Source organism: Suricata suricatta, chromosome 13 (genome assembly GCF_006229205.1).
Source record: "Suricata suricatta isolate VVHF042 chromosome 13, meerkat_22Aug2017_6uvM2_HiC, whole genome shotgun sequence".
In the NCBI taxonomy this organism is placed as follows: domain Eukaryota; kingdom Metazoa; phylum Chordata; class Mammalia; order Carnivora; family Herpestidae; genus Suricata; species Suricata suricatta.
The window spans coordinates 35,144,881-35,150,880 of NC_043712.1; the positions used below are offsets into that span (position 1 = coordinate 35,144,881).

Below are 6,000 nucleotides of genomic sequence, written 5' to 3' on the forward strand. Positions count from 1 at the left end.
TGGTCAGAAATGAATTATAGACTCTCACTATAAACTGTCACTTTTTGTTTTCTGGGAGAAAAATAGTTGAATGGAGTGGTTTTATTTTTCAGAGTTTTTATTTTTTTATTTCTAATTAGTTAACATATAGTACAGGATTGGTTTTAGGAGTGGAATTTAATGTCTTTTTCCCATTGGATAGTCTTTCCTGATTTGTTGAAGAGTAGCTGACCCTATAGTTGTGGGTCCATTTCTGAGTTTTCTGTTCTGTTTCATTGATCTGTGTCTGCTTTCATGCTAGTACCATCTGTCTGGATGACTACAGCTTTGTAATGTAGCTTGAAATCTGGAATTGTGATGCGTCTAGTGTCTCTTTTTCAGGTGATTCCATACAAATTTTAGGATTCCATACAAATTTTAGGATTATTTGTTCTAGCTCTGTGAAAAATTATGGTGGTATTTTGATGGGGATTGTGTTAAATGTGTAGATTGCTTTGGGTAATATAGACATTTTAACAATGTTTGTGTTCTTCCAATCCATGAACATGGAATGCTTTTCCATTTCTTTGTGTCTTCAATTTTTTTCATAAGTATTCTATAGTTTTCAGAGTACAGAACTTTTACCCCTTTGGTTAGATTTACTCCTAGGTATCGTATGGTTTTAGGTGCAATTGCAAATGAGATAGATTCCTTGATTTCTTTTTCTGCTGCTTCACTATTGGTGTATAGAAATGCAACCAGTGTCTGTACATTGATTTTATATACTGCAACTTTGCTCAGTTCATGTAGTCTAGCAATTTTTTGGTGGAGTCTTTTGGGTTTTCTCCATAGAGTATCATGTCGTCTGCAAATAGTGAAAGTTGGACTTCTTCCTTGCTGATTTGGATCCCTTTTATTTCTTTTTTGTTGTCTGATTGCTGAGGTTAAGACTTCCAGTACTATGTTAAATAGAGATGGTGAGAGTGGGCATCCTTGTCTTGTTCCTCAAGGAGAGAGGCTCTGTTTTCCCCATTGAGAATGAGTACTTAGCTGTGGGTCTTTCATGTGTGGCCCTTATGATGTTGAGGTATGTTCCATCAATCCCTACTTTGTTGAGGGTTTTCTATCCAGAATGAATGCTGTATTTTGTCAAATGCTTTTTCTGCATCTATTGAGAGGTTCATTCAGTTCTTATCCTTTCTTTTATCCATGTGCTGTATCATGTTGATTGATTTGCGCATATTGAACCAGCCCTGCAGCCCAGGAATAAATCCCATTTGATAGTAGTAAATAATTCTTTTAATGTAGTGTTGTATTCAGTTTGGTAGTATCTTGTTGGGAATTTTTGCATCCACTTTTCATCAGGGATATTGGCCTGTCTCCTTTTTATTGGGGTCTTTGGTTTTGGAATCAATGTAATCCTGGCCTCGTAGGATTAGTTTGGAAGTTTTCCTTCCATTTCTGATTTTGGGAATAGTTTGAGAAAAATAGGTATTAACACTTCTTTTTTTTTTTAAAGAGTATTTATTTTTTAAGTTTATTTATTTATTTTGAGACAGTGTGCGTGCACAAGCTGGGGAGGAGCAGAGAGAGGGGAAGAGAGAGAATCCCAAGCAGGTTCTTGGCTGTTAACATGGAACTGGAAGGCTCAATCCCAAAAAACCGTGAGATCCTGACCTGAGCCAAAATCAAGAGCTTAACCTACTGAACCATCTAGGCACCCCGGGATTAACTCTTCTTTCAAGGTGTGGTAGAATTTCCCTGGGAAGCCATCTGGCTCTGGACTTTTGTTTGTTGGGAGATTTTTTATTACTGTTTCAATTTCTTTGCTAATTATGGTCTGTTCAAATTTTCTATTTCTTCCTGTTGCAGTTTTGGTAGTTTGCATCTTTCTAGAAATTTGTCCATTTCTTTATGATTACCCAGTGTGTTGGAATATAACTTTTCATCATAATCACTTATAATTGTATTTCTGATGTGTTGGTAGTGATCTCTCCCCTTTCATTTGTGATTTTATTTATTTGGGTCCTTTCCTTTTCCTTTTTGATGTCTGGTTAGGGGGTTATCAATTTTATTCTTTCAAAAAACCAACTCTTAGTTTTATTGATCTGTTCTACTTATATTGTTTATTTCTGCTCTAGTCTTTATTATTTACCTTGTTCTGCTGGCTTTAGGCTTTCTTTATTTTCCCTTTTCTAGCTCTCTCAGGTATATAGTTAGGTTTTGTATTTGAGACCTTTCTTGATTCTTGAGTGGGCCTGCATTGCAAGATCCTTCCCTCTTAAGACTCCCTTTGCTGCATCTCAAAGGATTTGGACTGTCTTGTATCCATTTGCATTTGCTTCCATGTACTTTTTTATTTCTTCTTTAATTTCCTTACTAACCCATTCATTCTTTAGTATGATATTTTTTAACCTCCAGGTATTTGTTGTGGTTGACTTCAAGTCATAGTGTTGTGGTTGACTTCAAGTTTCATAGTGTTGTGGTCTCAAAATATGCATGGTATGATCTCAGTCTTTTTGTCCTTGTTGAGGGCTGATTTATGACCCAGTGTATGATCTCTTCTGGAGAATGTTCCATATGAACTCTAAAAGAATACATTCTGCTTTAGGATCGAATGTTCTGAATATATGTTAAGTCCATCTGGTCCAGTGTGTCATTCAAAGCCACTGTTTCCTTGTTGATTTTTCTGCTTAGGTGATCTATCCATTGGTGTAAGTGGGGTTAAAGTTACCTACTATTATTGTATTATTATCAATGAGTTTCATGGCTGTTAGTAATTGATTTATATATTTGGGGGTTTCAAGTTGGGGTAATAAATATTTACGATTTAGAACTTGTTGATGGGTGGATCCCTTAATTATGATATAATGCCCTTCTTCCTTCTTGTTACAGTCTTTGGTTTAAAATCTAGTTTGTCTGATAGAAATATGGCTACTTCAGCTTTCTCTTGGTATCCATTAACATGATAGATGGTCCTCTATCCCCTCACTTTCAATCTGCTGTTTTTAGGTCTAAAATGAGTCTCCTATAGGCAGCATATAAATGGGTCTTGTTTTTGTTTTTTTGTTTTTTGTATACATTCTGATACTCTGTATCTTTTGGTTGGAGCATTTAGTCCATTTACAGTCGGTAATTTTTGAAAGATATGAATATACTGCCATTGTGTTACCTATAAAGTTGGTGTTTCTGATGATGATGAAGGTGTTTCTCTGTTCCTTTCCAGTCTTCATTGCTTTTGGTCTCCCCCCACCCCCAAAGAGTCCCCCTTAATATTTCTTGAAGGGATGGCTTAGTGGTCACAAACTACTTTAGTTTTTGTCTGGAAAACTCTTTATCTCTCCTTCTGTTCTGAATGGCAGCTTTGATGGATAAAGTATTCTTGGCTGCATATTTTCCCATTTAGCATGTTGAATATATCCTGCTATCCCCTTCTGTCCTTCCAAGTTTCTCTGGAAAGATCTGCAAATTGAATCTGTCTTTTTTGTAGGTTAAGGACTTTTTTTCCCTTGCTGCTTTCAGGACTCTTTCCTTGTCTGTGTATTTTGTGAATTTGACTTTGATATCCCTTAGCAATGGCCAGCTTTTATTGAATTTAATAGGAGTTCTCTGTGCTTCTTGGATTTTCATGTCTGCATGCTTCCCCATATTAGGAAAGTTTTCAGCTGTAATTTGCTCACATAAACCTTCTGCCTTTTTTTTCCTCTCTCTTCATTTTCTGGGACTCCTATGATATGAATGTTATTCCATTTTAATAAGTTGCTGAGTTCCCTAACTCTACCTTCGTGATTCATTGTTTTTGCCTCCCTCTTCAGCTTCTTTATTTCTGATAATTTTATCTTCTGTATCACTGACTCGTTCCTCTGATTCATCCATTCTCACTGTTGTGACATCCATTCAAGTTTATGGTTTGGTTATAGCATTTTTAAATTTCAGCCTGACTAGGTTTTAGCTTTTATCTCTGCAATAAGAGATTCTCTACAGTCTTCTATACTTTTGTCAAGCCCTGCTAGAATCCTTATAATTGTTTTAAATTCTAGTTCACATAAGTTTCTTAGATCTGTATTGATTAAGTCCCTGGCTGTCATTTCTTTCTGTTTTTTTCTTTTGGAGTGAACTCATCCATCTGGTCATTTTGGAGGGGAAAAAATAATAAAGTAAAACTTAAAAAATAATAAAGGAAGATGGATCATTGGTATATTTTAGTCTGCTTGTTAAGAGAAGCTTAATAGAAAAAAGAAAAAAGATTAACAAAAGGTCAAAAATTATTTTAATTAAAAATAAAATACAATAAAAAAATTTAAAAATGTACTTTCTGTATCCCAGGGGGGAAAAAAAACACAAAAGCAAATACAGAAACAGAGCAAACAAACAAAACCCAAGGAAAGCTAGATCCTATTTCCTCTAGACCTGAAGTTTTGCAGCACTCTATGGTCTGTAGCTGACCTAGTGCATGGAAGGTTTGTGCTGGTCTTTTGGTGGAAGGGCCTGCTGCTCTGATTCTCAGGCCAACTTGCTCTACTGAAGGTGTGCCCGGAGGGTGCAGGGGGCAGGGCTTGATGTATTGGCTCTGTTGACCATTTGGTGGCTCCATTCTCCACTTGGTGGAGCTGTTTAGCTCACTGAGGTTGATCAGTGCTGGTGGGCTAGGGGTGAAAATGGCTTCACCCCACTCTGTAGTCTCCAGAGAGGGAAGTTCATACCCTCACAGACATGCAGTCAATCACCTCCTGTGTCCCCAGCTTCTGTCAGCTTGCCACCTTCACCCTAAGCTGTCTACTTGTCAGATGGTGCCACCTCCCTGGGGTTTATCTCAGACGCAGCTGTGTTTCAGAACCCCACACTTCAGAGAACCCTGTGATTTGGATCGCAGCTTGCTGCACTGTGGCTGGTGCTGGCTTGTCCGAGGCAGCAGCTGCATGATTGTGCAGTGGCTCAGAGTTTATGGTAAATCACAACATGCAGCCAGCTCCGGGGTTTGCTGCCCTCAGCCACCATCTCTGTTCCTATACTGGTGAACGGGGCAGCCCTGTGGCACCCGCCAGGTCTTTTGCCTGTAGAAAGACCATGTCACCTCCACCAAATGAACTCTAGGGGATGCTCAGACCACAGGGAGCACTCCAGGTACTGACCTCTGAAACTTCAGACCCTGTGCTCCACCCTCTCCTTTTTCCCCCGTCATTGGTTTTGGAGAACAGTTTTTTTGTGTAGTCCCCTACATGTGTTTTCAGTTTTTTATTTTTTTCCTTACTCTTAACCTCACCTCCCCCTGATCAGGGATCCCTCCCCCTCACAGTGCCAACGGTTCTTTTCTCCCACCACTCAACCCTCCACAGTTCCTACCTTGGACGGGTTGTTTTTTCTGTTCCTAGACATGCTGATTTGTCCTCTAAGACTTCCGGTCAATTTCTTGGGTGTTCAGAAGGATTTGGTATTTATCTAGCAGTTTGGGGGAGGAGGCAAGCTTAGAGTCACCCTACTCCTCTGCCATCTTAATCCCTCCAGGAGGAGTGGCTTTAAATAGTACAATTCTAGAGTGACTTCTGGTTTTCTGTTGGACAGCTGGGGGTTGGGAATATGAAAGGAGGCACAGGTTATGGCAGATGATGGCTGGGTGCCTGTGGGACATCGGGCGCAGGTGTGTAGGCAGTGGCTGGCCACAGGCGTCTGGTGCTCAGGAGAGAGGACTGGACTAGAGGTGGGACTTTGGGAATCATCAGTGCTGAGGCGGCAGTTAAACCTCTGAATGAGATTGGAGTGAGGCAAAAGTCTGGGGTGGGACCTTACAAAACAATGTTTAATGGGCAGAAAGGAAAATCAGGAAAAGGGTAAAATCACAGAAGCTAAAAGGGAGAGTGTTTCAGGGAGGAAATTATTGGGAATGTCATGTGCTGCTTTTGAGTGAGAAAATCAAAAAAGGTCATTGGTTTGGGCCATGAGGACATCATTTGAAGCCCTGAAAACTATTTTTAATTAGCAATAATCGCGCTCCGGATAAACCTCATTGGCTACGATTCTGCCACTATGCAAAGCTACTGAAAA

The 6,000-nt window shown here is 39.4% G+C and overlaps 1 protein-coding gene and 1 non-coding gene across 3 annotated transcripts in view; one reads left to right on the forward strand and one right to left on the reverse strand.

Annotated features, from left to right (window-relative positions):
• Window positions 1-6,000, forward strand: part of GNE (glucosamine (UDP-N-acetyl)-2-epimerase/N-acetylmannosamine kinase) — a 44,051-nt gene that overhangs the window by 33,666 nt on the left and 4,385 nt on the right. The window lies entirely within an intron of this gene.
• LOC115277115 lies at window positions 5,855-5,992 on the reverse strand. The gene has a single exon (XR_003902224.1). It is a non-coding gene; the product is annotated as a U4 spliceosomal RNA (small nuclear RNA).